This window comes from Cyprinus carpio, chromosome B1 (genome assembly GCF_018340385.1).
Source record: "Cyprinus carpio isolate SPL01 chromosome B1, ASM1834038v1, whole genome shotgun sequence".
Lineage (NCBI taxonomy): Eukaryota > Metazoa > Chordata > Actinopteri > Cypriniformes > Cyprinidae > Cyprinus > Cyprinus carpio.
In genome coordinates this window covers 3,482,918-3,496,523 of record NC_056597.1, presented here as the reverse complement: position 1 = coordinate 3,496,523, position 13,606 = coordinate 3,482,918, and the positions used below count along the sequence as shown (strand labels likewise).

At 35.7% G+C, this 13,606-nt stretch overlaps 1 protein-coding gene across 1 annotated transcript in view; it reads left to right on the top strand.

The window, feature by feature from the left end:
- The first annotated feature begins 288 nt into the window (after positions 1-288).
- Positions 289-13,606, top strand: part of LOC109060603 (FH2 domain-containing protein 1-like) — a 38,230-nt gene continuing 24,912 nt past the window's right edge. The window contains exon 1 of the mRNA XM_042716265.1: positions 289-445. The gene's annotated coding sequence lies outside the window, so the exon portion shown is untranslated. The remainder of the gene's footprint in view (positions 446-13,606) is intronic.

Here is a 13,606-nt window from a genome sequence, read left to right as displayed (position 1 = left end):
TAGGCTATTTGAGAATTATTTAAAACCCTTAAATTACTGTTTGTATCTGGACAATGAGCCATCATCTCCATGGTTGCCAAATAGACCTGCTTATGTTTAATAAACAGCCAGCGACGCTGTATGTCAATATTAATATTTGTGCCTGAGTAGTATCACGTTACACTCGTCACCAGCGGGTGACACAGCCTCACACTCTCCAGCGGTCCCAAATATTCACCTGAGCCAGTCACAGCGCGCACTGCGCATGCGCTGTAGCTCGGTACACGCCACACGGCACACGCGCATGCGTAGTGTGTCCTCCGGCTGTAATGCACTGCATCTTTGAGCGTCGCTGCAGCGCTGGACGCGCAGAATGTCGGTGATACCGACACACACCTACACTCGGATACACGCACCTGCCGCAACAGGAAAAAAACTAGTACATCTTTCCCTTAGATTCTACACGGTAAGTTATTTAACCCAGTTTGAATTACACGTTTAGTTTTGTAAAATACGTTTAGGTTTTTACAATTATTTCTGCTGCTGAATGATTTTGTTTCTTCTAGCAGTGTCCTGTACTAGACCATGCATTCATTGACTAAAATAATCATTTTAATATTCTCCCTGTGATTCTCGCCTGGTCACTCATAATGATAATATCCCCGCTTATATATATATATATATATATATATATATATATATGTGGTGTGTGTGTGTGTGTGTGTGTGTGTGTGTGTGTGTGTGTGTGTGTGTGTGTGTGTGTGTATGTGTGTGTGTGTGTGTGTGTGTGTGTGTGTGTGTGTGTGTGTGTGTGTGCAGTAGATTGACAGTTGTAGTCATTTATTGATTCTACAGTTTCGCCCGTTTTTCTGTCTTGTTCTACCTTTAGGTATAATCGATCTATTCTGCGTTACCGTTTCATTAACACTCAAGTTGTATTTCTGTAGTGTGTTCACTGTCACGCCATAGGATGAATCCCTAAAGATTGCACTATTACTCGTGTAACCTCACGGGTCTCATGAGTCAGCTCCTCTGTAATCTGAACATGTTGTTCAGACTTTAATAAGAAAACTATAGCACGGTTCCTGCTCAAAAGCCTTCCGTGACTCCTTTGTTTAACTTTATTGTGTTGGACCATGGTCTGTAAACATTACATCATGTGAAATCTGTCATAGTCACAGTATCCTATAAATATGAATTCACAGGACAACTGTAAAGTACAAATGTATGCATTTGAAGGTTTCTGCTGGTGACCAGCTCTTTCTAATGCCCCGCAGAGACCCTTAGGGCTGTTAGTAGTGCTTTTTGTGCTGCTTTCTCACAGACTGTGATGTGCTTTATTGTAATCCTCTGAAGCCAGCTTCTTTAGTAGCCCATCCCATTTCTCATGGTGAGATGAATTGGAGACAATCCATTCAGGAGTTCTGGAACAAAGCTTAGGAAAAAGTTTTCCCTCAGGGTGAGGTCAACGGGGGAGGGTGGTTGTCCGTTGTCACATTGCCACGGTAACACACCCTAAAGTGGGGGAACTCAATTGGCCCCCAAAGTACTGACCTGATAGATTACCATGTTAACACTATCTGAGCATGACTGTGATTTTGTGGGGTTTTTATTTTATTTTTATTTTTTTTTTATATTTGGTGATGTTTATTGGTTATTCGTAACTGTACAAAGAATATTGCAGTGTACATTTGTAATCAATAACAAAAACAGACACATTAAGGCTCAAATTTCTATTCACAAAAAATAACAGAAATACATTTTAACAGAAAACATCACTATGTGATGTTTTTCGTATTATTTATATATAGAATGTTTAATATTTTTAATGATCTTTTTTTTATTTTACATCTTAACAGAAAACAGAAAATATATATATTTTCAGTTTTAATTTAAGTCTTAGTCATTTATTAGTTTTTTAAAATACTTTATTTAAATTTAGTTTTTTAGTTTCAACCTTTTTTATTTCAGTTAGATCCCAGTGCAACATTTCTAGTTTTCCCATTTTTTTAAGTAAAACGTTCTATCTAGATTTATAGTATTTCATCAGTATTTCAATCGTTTATTTTATTTTGTCTTTTTTTTCAGTTACCAAAAAAGATTTTAAATAGTTTTAGTTTTAGTTAAAAACAAAAACACTGTCGTCATCACAGTTCCAGTTGTTGTTTTACTTAATCTGTCACAATGCTTCTAATGGGCTCTAAAGGGACTAAATTCACTGGTAAGCGTCTAGCTCTTTCATTTGCACACACGTAAACATCAGGTGTTTAGACTTCAGCTTCCCCTCCCACCTGCTGTCATCATGACAACCAAAGTGCGTCCTTCCGTCTGTGCCACTGGCTGATTCACTTCCCTGTATAAAATAGTTTGAAAAACATCAGAAATCTTGTATTTCCTATTTTGTTCTATTGCACAGCCGCTCTACATTAACTGAATGTAATTTTGCTACATATCAAGATGTATTAGGATGGTTTTGGTATTCTGAGAGGTTTGATTTATACCAGTGTGCTCTCTTTGTTTGCACTTGAGGCCATTTATATTTTATTGCGGTCATTTCACTGTCTACTATTACTAGTTGTTCCTATGGGGACTGAACCACTTAGTGGAATTTGTAGTGACTGTGGGAGACAGAAAATCTTGTTCGTGGTGGAGGACAAGTAGATGTATTGGCTGTTAGCAGTGACTGTAATATGAGCATATGTGTGTGTTTGTGTATTTTGCTAGTCCTCTCTAATTATCACATTGGGTCCATTTTAGCACATGTGTATGTGACTAAACACTCATTCAGTTCACATTAAAGTAAAGCATGTGTATAGAATAAATGCTCACTAGCCAATATGCAGCTTCAGTGATTGACAGCGAAGACCATTTGCATTAGTGCAGTATCCCAGTCAGTGCACTTTTCAAGCTGCATTAAGTCCTGGTCCCATGTGGACAGGATGATATTCATGGCTCAGAAATCTTTAAAGATGAACCCTTATGGGTTTCCCAGAAACTTAAAGGACACATTCAGTTTTCCTTCTCATATCGCACTTGTTCTGCCTGATGCTTTAGATCATGCTTCTGTGTGTGATGTAAAGAAATTGTTGTACTTTGTGAATTAGATCATCCTGGAACTTTGTTTCTTTGAGGTTTAGAATTAGTTTGCCTTCTAAAGAATTCTTGAAGATTTCCCTGAGTTGAGGCGGTCTTTGTTGCTGCTTTATTTACCTTCTCTAATGGCCCTTCGCGATCAATAGAGGTCACTAGGCTTTGAGAAGCAAGCTTTCTCATGCTGGATACTCACCACCTCCCAGCAACACTGGTTCAGTTAAAACATCTTTCTTTACATGTATACATACATTTATAAATTGTAACATTATTACACAGATGACTGGATGCCCTGTTTTAGTGATTTAGCTTAATTTATATCCTAATGAAGTCCTCTCAAATCGTGTCCAGATGTGTTTTATATCTGATATCTTTATATCTTTGTGTCTTATCTCTTCACTATAATACCATCCTCACAGTCTGTATTTGGGTCAAGCCTCACCCTGCCCCCAGCTGTGGTTAAATTTGATAAGCAGAAGATTCATTATAGCCGTCAGTGGTGAAATCATTGTGCTATAAAAAAATTATTATTTTTAAGATATTTTCCACATTGTGAATAAAAGCAGGAGGATGAGTAAATATCTCCATAGCTTTTGTTCATACAGAACACTTTGATGAAGCCAAACCAGCACATGCAACAGACCAACACCTCACATTTAAAAATTCTGTAGTGTCCTTGTTATGAAAAGAGTCATATCAGGGCACAACAATAAAGATATTTTTGACTAGCTGTTTTTATGTGCCAGAAATACAGATAAAAATATACAATATAAATATATAATGCAAATATAATTTATATTTTTCATTAAATTTTAAAGAAATAGTTCACCCAAAAATTAAAATTTGCTGTAAATGTACTTCCCCACCCCAGGCTGTCAAAGAGTTTATTTCTTCCTCAGAACGGATTTGGAAAAATGTAGCATTACATCACTTGATCACCAATGGATGGCCTGAGGATAATTACATTTTCAGATTTTTTATTTATTTATTTGATTATTTATTATTTTGGGGAAGTAACCTAAACTTTTTAATTCACAATAATATCTGGAAATTTAAGTGGCTATATAGAGTCCATGAAAGCTGTATTTAGAAAAAAATATCCTGTAAAAATACAACATAAAATATATTCTCTTACTGATGCTTTTAAATTTTATTCCTGTTTCATCAATACCTCGAGTATGTCTGTTGGTTTTACAGTATCACATATAACACTTCTTTTTATCAGCACCATTTACAACAATAATATTTCATTTTAAATCATTTCTGTTTTTAGAGTAGTAGATAATTGTGGCCTCAGTTACTGACTGGTAGAGTACTTTGATGGCGTCTATGGCCTCACCAATGTTTTACACATACACAATATATAGACTATAGTGCGATTATAATGACCTAAAGATACAGTATGCATGAAACTTGAAACAAACTAAAATGTGACAGCTGGCACTGTAGATGATAAAAGGCCACACATTCACTGTAATATTTGCTAAACAAAATTTAGATGATCAGCCTTCCTGGATGTTTCATAAAAAATTGCAGTATGCATTTGACAGTTACAACACAAGACTCACACACGTTCTCAGAGAGCCAGCACCTGATCACATGTTAAGGCTGCAACAGATAATGATTCCCCTTTAATTAGCCTTTTAAAATCATTAACAGCTTTAAACCATCATCATCAACCAACATCACACTTGGCAATAAATTAATGTTTGATACAGAAATGGCCACATGATTTGCATATAGCAGATGATGTCATACAGCAAGGCAATGTATGGGTCAGTATGTCTGGGTCTTAAACAAAACCAGTGGCTTCTATCACTGTTCTTTTAGATAATTTAGCTTTCCAGTCTTTCCTTCGATTATGAAAGCAGCTTAATCTTCTAAAGACCCTGTGGGTGTATGAACTTTGATATATGGCTTAGAGACACTTGCACCAAATGCTGAATCCAAAGCACAAGCACCATTAAGACATTAATGCTTGAATCTGATTAAGTATTTCTCAATCTCTGTGTGTTTCCTCAAGGGTTCTTTGTCTTGGTGCTGTTCATTCCACCCAAATATTCCACCGAAGGTATTACTGTAGATATCCAGTGTGTGGGTTATTGCCTCCGGCCTCATTTACCAGACATACTGGAAATCAATCTATGAGCAGAGCATTTCAAAGTGTGGTATCAATTGATTCAGGTAACAGGGCAAGACTTTGTCTGAAAAGTTGTAGTAGGGTAGAAGATGTACGATTGTCTGTGTTTGTAAGGGAAAAGTTTCTTTATGTGTGTGTTTGTGCATAGACAGACCCAAGGGCAAGCAAGTCTACTGTTATGTTAGTTGATAATGAATACACTTCTGTACATTCTGCTGCCTCTTGAGGGCCTTCCGAAGAATCATTGCCTGATCATCTTTCAGTTTTACACTGTTGTTTACTTCACTGAAAAAAAAGATGTAATTTAAAGATGTAGCATGTAGTAACATCAAAATCATGTTATTTAATCATGTTATTATAACTTCTTATTGAAGTTATTACAGTGTTGAACAGAGCCTTTGAAATAGAACAAATGAGTATTCTTCTTGGAAAATTTGTTTTTTAAGACCAAATTCAAGTATTTGACCTACACACCATCTACTTTATTAGATGATTTTGTGCTGACATCTTTTCTAAACAAAAGGACTAACAAACAAACAATGAGAAATTTTCTCCTAAGGAGGATTAATTTGCTAGGCACCCAGGCATGTGAACAGATGTCTAATAGTCTCAAAAATACATCAGCTATACTTAAAAATGTCTGTAGCAATCAGATTTGTGACGAGGTAAATTTGAGTCCAGCTCCAATTACTGAAAAATAAACAACACCAGCCTGTGACGAGTGGGGCGGGGCCAAGAGCCGTGGGAACGGAGTGAGGCCGGTGGAGTGATTGGGAAATGAGCGACACCTGCTCCACTCACCGGTCTCGAGTCCCACGGAGGAGATCGGGAGGATACAAAAGAGGAGCGACGACAGTGAAGGAGAAGAGAGGACCAGGCCTGGGTTTTATTTTGTGTTTTTGTTTTTTGTTTGTGCGCGGCAGTCGCCCGTGAGGGGCTGTCGCGCTGTTTTGTATTTATTTTGTCATTAAAGATTTATTTGAGAGTTCGCCGGTTCCCGCCTCCTTCTTCCCGTAATTATGGAGTTTTATAGTGTTACACTGGTGCCGAAAACCCGGGAGAAAGGAGGCGGGAACCGGCGAACATTCAAATAAACCTTTAATAACCAAAATAAACATAAAACAGCGCAACAGCCCCTCACGGCGACTGCCGCGCACAAACAAAAACCAAACACAAAATAAAACCCAGGCCTGGTCCTCTCTCCTCCTTCACTGTCGTCGCTCCTCTTTTGTATCCTCCCGATCTCCTCCGTGGGACTCGAGACCGGTGAGTGCAGCAGTTGTAGCCCATCTCCCAATCACTAAACAGAAATAGCCCCAGCTGAAAACACAACCACAAATATAGTGACGAGGTAAATTTGAGTCCAGCTCCCAGTTCTGAATTAGAAAGAGGCTTAGCTGGAAACACAGCCTCTTTTTTATAGTAAACACAAGTATTCTACTATCTACATCATGTAATGCGGCATAGCCTATCTGCATTATTTATGTATTTAAAAATAATTCTACATGGAAACATGGACATGCTTCATTGTTTTAACAATCTCAATATAAATGTATTTTGGGAATTCATACCACTCCACTGATCCACTGTCACGCATCAAGCAAGAATATATGATGAGCTCTATGTATGTAAGTTGATAAATGTTTATATATTAATAAAAGCCTAAATTAATTCTGTATGTATAAACCGATCATATCTCTTCAGAAGACCACTGAATTAATTTGGATTACTTTTAAAATTATTATTATTATTATTATTATTATTATTTGGTTGCGTGGATTTTCAGTTGATGAACAAAAAAGATGAGGGAATATTAAAAATATCTATTTCTGTTCAAGATGAAGAGTTTGGAATGATATGAGGATGCATGAATGATGACAGAATTTTTTATTCTTGGGTGAACTATCCCTTTGTTTATTCATTTCATGAACAATATTGTTTCCTTCATCTACATTTGCCTTTCTCACAAGTGGTCAATTGGATGTCTAGTGCTCTTTAGATTTGCTGGACTTGAAGTGTTTGTGTTTAATCACATTATTACAGTGTCTGATTTATCCTTAAATGATAATGTTGCTTTAAAATTCCCTCAAATGGGTTTTCAGCATTCTGTAACATTTGTAAATGTGATGTCGGTTGTAATCATGAACAGATTTGGTGCTGTGTATCAAAGTATGTTGCTGTACACTGTCGCTGACATTGCAGCAAAGACACCACTGAGGTGAGATAGAATGTGTTACAGAGTGTTAACCCTTTACTCTCTTTTCTAGCCAACACAGTGCATGTACATTTTGGATCTGAACACTCACACATATAGTATATACTTATATTATTATTCTTAAAAAAATTGTTAAACCATCACAGCATAACCCTTCTGAAGAAGAAGACTTTAAAAGGAAAAATACACCTGCTTTTACATATGAATAAATTATACATAGTAGCTTGCGTCTAACTCAGCTGAACCAGCATGGAAACAGAGTCTTCCTGTGACGTCAATTGTCTTTTAATAAGTAAAAACCTAGAGGATCGAATGAGACCCTGTTGCAGTATGATGAGCTCTGGTTTACAGCACTTGGTGTCTTGTATTATCTGTTTCCAGAACATCCTTTCACCCCAATCAGCTCTGTCAGTAAAAAGTGGTGTAACAAACATCTTTGAACTTTTGTCTACACTGAACAATCCCTGCATTAAAGATACCTCACAAGTAGCAATGCCACAACGTTTTTGCTTTTTGCCTGAAATGAGACTTTTATGACCCTCAGCCTCTCTGTGAAATACATGTTACATAACAGAATCTGTTAAGTCGGATCCAAAAGTGCTGTGGCATTTTGCTGTGGCCTCTCCCAGCAGACGGCAGTATGTCAATCCTGACAGTAGTACATAAGATAAAACCCAGTGCCATTTACCGCAGTCTCTGCTCTCTCGGTGTCTGAGATACAGAGACACCTGCATGACAAGCCCTAAGCCATACTGATAATGTGCTGACCAATGCAAGCTGCTCACAAGGCTCTTGTACATGATATATATCAAAATATTAGAAATTAAGAAATTCCATTTTTTACAGCTTTGGTTGTATATCTATGCCAATTTTTATGTGAAATAGCTGCTTTTTTGTGGATTTGGTTGTTGGCTGGTCTCCTTGACAACCTCACTGAACTTTGAAGGCTGTTTGATGTCGGCTGCTTTGCATATTCAAATTACAGATGTGGCATGAGTGAATCTCCAGTATGAGAACTATTCTAATTATGTAATTCTGGATTAAATGGCTAAACATTTATTATATTCATTTATATTAATGTACAATGAGTTACCAGAACTGAATCCACAAATAAACAAAAACAGTGTTTAAGTCATTTACACCTTGAGGAACATTCTTGTTCAGTGTTCATTACGACAGATTCTACCTTAAATATTTAAAGGTGCATTCAGTTGTATTTTAGTTAGTATTTGCAGTTCTGTTCTTCACATATTTTAAGTACCAATACCATAATGGTGTTAGCTGCACTGCCATCTATCAATGTGGATCAACATGATCATGTCCCTGGTTTATTTTAGTAAGTTACACTGATAGTGAGTTTTAGGTCAACACAATAATTAATTCCCTTAATTTATGAAAATCACAATATTTATGTGTTTTAAATACACATTTAATCGGGTCCCCGGAGCATTTACCAATACAGAAAATGTGAAAAAGAACAACCCTATAAAAATTTTTTGGTAAGCATTTCTCTGCAAGCTTGTGACAAAATGACCCACTCAGATTTTGCTCCCTCCGTGATGTAGAAAGTGAATCTTATTACAATATTACAGTGGAGCAGTAGATTTATTGATTTATTTACTGTATATAACGCTGCTGCTACACAGATCTAATATAAACATGCAATTTCTTTCCCAGCTGTTTACCTTCACAGACAGGACCGACTGTTTTTGTAACTCATTAGTGTTTTTATCATGAACTTTTAACTAAAACTTACCTGAGGAAACCTTTTCTCTTGCCGAGAAATACGTACTGTCAGTACCGTCACAAGGGCTGTGCCAAGTGTGTGACCACACAGAGCCTCGCGCCTCTAGAGGGCCTCGCTCCTGGCTTGCATTTTATGCCATTTATGTTTAATTTTTATTACTGTTTTTCCAAACCACTCATCTTTTTATGAAATTTTGCCGTTTTGAACTGAAAATATGCAATCATGATTCATGTAAATCATAAATGAACATGACAAGAGACGTTTGTGTTTTCGACTGTTAGACATGCGAATAAGAGTGAATGTGCATTTTAAAATAAAATATTATTTTCAAATAGTGTAAATTGATGTTCAGATGCAAAAGCCTCTAAGTGCCATTTGACATTTTCTTCTAAAATTAGCATTTTTATCAGGCTCCTATGTGTAGGTTCAGTAATTTCACTTAAATGGCATTGAATAGTTTCTTTTCTTTCACATTAAAGTAAAATAACTGAACATAAACCGAGAAGCCTGAGAAAATAACCATTTTAGAAGAAAATTTTAGATAGCACTTAAAGGCTTTTGCATCTGAACTCTTCATATATAACCTAAACCTAGAACTTATTTTAGCATTCTTATTTACTTATTTAATTGCTTTATTATTATTATTATCATTATTATTATTATCATTATTATTATGATTATTATTATATATTATTATGCAGTAGGTCTTACGATTTTTATGTGCATGTGTGACCATGATTTGTGCACAAGCATGTCAGTGAGCACGGGATCACAATCAGTCAGATGCGTGTTAAAGTTGCGTTCGTTACTATAGCAACCCCCCCCACACACACACACACACAATTGCAGAGGGGCTATAACTCTAGTGCTCCATGATGTAAAATAACGTATCCTTTGGACTACACCTAAACCTACCCGATAGCATGAACAAAAGGGAATGTGATGTAAAAACACAAATGCAAGTATGCTGTTTTAGTTTTTCAATCTCACATCTTTCAGCTTGAGTCATGTTTTTGATAGGATTTATACCCATGGATTCCACATCCTCAGTCAAATTCCATTCCAGCTGAGCTGTCGAGCAAGCTTGTCACATCCAGAAAGCGAAACATATGGAGCTGTAATCATAAATGTGCAGGAAAACGATTACAAGTTCTCAATGTTTTAACGCCTCTAGTGTAAATTTCTGTTGGAAACTGCAGTGATATGGACTTATTTGTATGTATTTCGCATCTTGCAAAAAAATTGCCAAAGGTACAATTTCATCACGCGATCAGGTGGTAAACTTGTGTGTGTTTGTCAGATTAAGACATGAAAGAGAACTTAGTTCAGAAAACCATAAATCATAAGTTTAAACTAATATGGTTTAAAACGCATGATTTCAGCATGGAGCAGCAGCTCATTTGCATTTGAAAAAACATGCACGAAAATAGGGTTTCTGCTTACACTCAAAATAGGCTTTTTAAAAATGACACACTCTGGGGACACCTGAGACTTATATTACATATTGTAAAAGAGGGCATAATAGGTCCCCTTTAATGTTTTATTGAAACTCATGAAACTCAGCTGTGGCCTAATGGTTAGAGATTTGGACTTGTAACCAGAAGGTCGCAGGTTTGAGTCTCGGTGCTGGCAGGAGTTGTAGGTGGGAGGGAGTGAATGAACAATTCAATATAACACCACAAAAACAAACAAAAAAATTGTATGGAGTCAATATAATATCACATAAATACGCAAAAAAATTAAAGTTTTGCAAAGGAAAATAAAGTTTTGCAAACAAAAATTAAAGTATTTGAGGAAAATAATTTTGCTTTTTGCAAACAAAAATAAAGAATTGCAAAACATAAATGATACCGCGCGAAAGCAATGATTTTGCAAAACATATTTTCCATGGTCATATCTACAATTTTATTTGCAACACTGATTTTATTTTGCGTGTCAGTCTAGTTTGAGCTTGCGCTGCAGTTTTTCCTGTGCGCTTCATTTTTCTGCGCGTCTCGCTTTGTGACGCTGTTTTGACGTGGGGGTGGAGTCAAGGGGCAGGGGCGTTTACAACATGCCTCCCTGGAAGTGACGTCATCGGCCCGAGACGCAGCTCACTGATCCAGGTACTGTCATGATGAGCAGATGCATGCGAGTGGATGGCTTCCTTTTATTCACTAGCATTAAAACATGCATGGTTTCGTTTTATTAACTTTATTAACAAATGTATATGTGTATTAGCAGCGTTTGCTCAAGTTAAAGAAGTTGTAACCATGCACATCTGTTGTTTATTTCTCTCGATGTGCACTCTTTTACTGGCATAAAGTTGGCTTGACGTTGGACGTTCGATATTCGCAAATCTAGGGAACGTCTCTAAAGTTACATGCGAAACTACTATACACTTCTCTAACGTCAATAGCATGCAAGGAGAATGACTAACAGTCATGAAAACAACTGTTAACTGCTCATCCAGGTGTCAACTATTTAAAACACCTTTTATATTTTTTGATAATTATAAAAATAAACTGTAAATCATATGTAAAATATTGCTACTTTTCATTACCAAATGGACGTAAACACTAATTTAAAGCTCAAAAGCTCAAATGAAAAATAGCAATATTTTACATATGATTTACAGTTTATTTGAATAATTATGAAAAATATGAACGGTGTGCATTATAGTTGACACGAAGATGAACACTTTACAGTATGTTTTATGAATGTGAGTCATTCTGTTCAAATGCTTTTGAGCTTTAAATTTGTATTTAAGTGCATTCGGTAATGAAAAGTAGCAATATTTTACATATGATTTACAGTTTATTTGAATAATTATAAAAAATATGAATGGTGTGCATTATAGTTGACACCTAGATGAACACTTTACAGTATGTTTTTATGAAAGTGAGTCATTCTGTTCAAATGCTATTGAGCTTCAAATTATGGCATATTTTAAATTTGAGCCCATTCGGTAATGAAAATTAGCAATATTTTACATTTGATTTACAGTTTATTTTAATAATTATCAAAAAATATAAAAGGTGTGCATTATAGTTGACACCTGGATGAACAGTTAACAGTTGTTTTCATGACTGTTAGTCATTCTCCTTGCATGCTATTGACGTTAGAGAAGTGTATAGTAGTTTCGCATGTAACTTTAGAGACGGTCCCTAGATTTGCGAATATCGAACGTTCAACGTCAAGCCAACTTTATGCCAGTCACACACTTTTATAGCATTAAATGTGTATTGTTTCATTTGGTTAACTGCATGTGTATTAACAGTGTTTGTTTAAGATCTCTTAACCTGTGGGAGGACGCCAGCGCACAGAAGCGTTCTTTGTTCACATTAGTTCAGAGTTACTGCTAGTTTTAATGTAAAATTATGCAATTCACTTCATAAACTATAACGTACATCATTAAAGAGGTCTACGACTCAAGTTTTATATCGATCTCGACTTCGTTTTTCATTTACATAACCCCTGGCATAAATTAATAAATGACTGTCATTGTAAGATAAAAAAAAAATTAAGCTCGAATCTTTTTGGTTTAATTTTTCCACGAGTTTAATGCATAAACAAACCCGCGTGACCATAGCAACCTGAGATTATCAGAGATTGATCAAATATTTTTATCCATCCCACAGTCCGTTGATCGTGTCTTTTTATGTAATATATGTGCATATAAGGCTTTTATTATTTTTTATCATTATATATATAATATATCCAAGTGGATGCTGCACACTGCTGGTGGTTGAGGAGAGACCCCCCACATGATCGTACAGCGAATTGGGTGTACAACAATACATTATAAAATGCTATATAAATGCATCATTCATTTATTCATATAGGCTAACCGTATATAATAATTGATAATAATATTAAATTAAATAGGGCTATATTTTTATATTTATTGTTATGCTTATTTCCCCTTTTAATTCGTGTATTGCTAACCTAATTAACGTTCTTTGTTAAATTAGTGTTTTCATTTACAAATGAAACTAGCGAATTATTCATTTATAATTCTAGTATTTATTATTATAGGGTTATTGTTAAATTCATCCTCTAAAGTGCACTTTAATGAAAAGTGTAATGAAAAGTAGCAATATTTTACATATGATTTACAGTTTTTTTTTATAATTATCAAAAAATATAAAAGGTGTGCATTATAGTTGACACCTGGATGAACAGTTAACAGTTGTTTTCATGACTGTTAGTCATTCTCCTTGCATGCTATTGACGTTAGAGAAGTGTATAGTAGTTTCGCATGTAACTTTAGAGACGGTCCCTAGATTTGCGAATATCGAACGTCCAACGTCAAGCCAACTTTATGCCAGTAAAAGAGTGCACATCGAGAGAAATATACAACAGATGTGCATGGTAACAACTTCTTTAACTTGAGCAAACGCTGCTAATACACATATACATTTGTTAATAAAGTTAATAAAACGAAACCATGCAA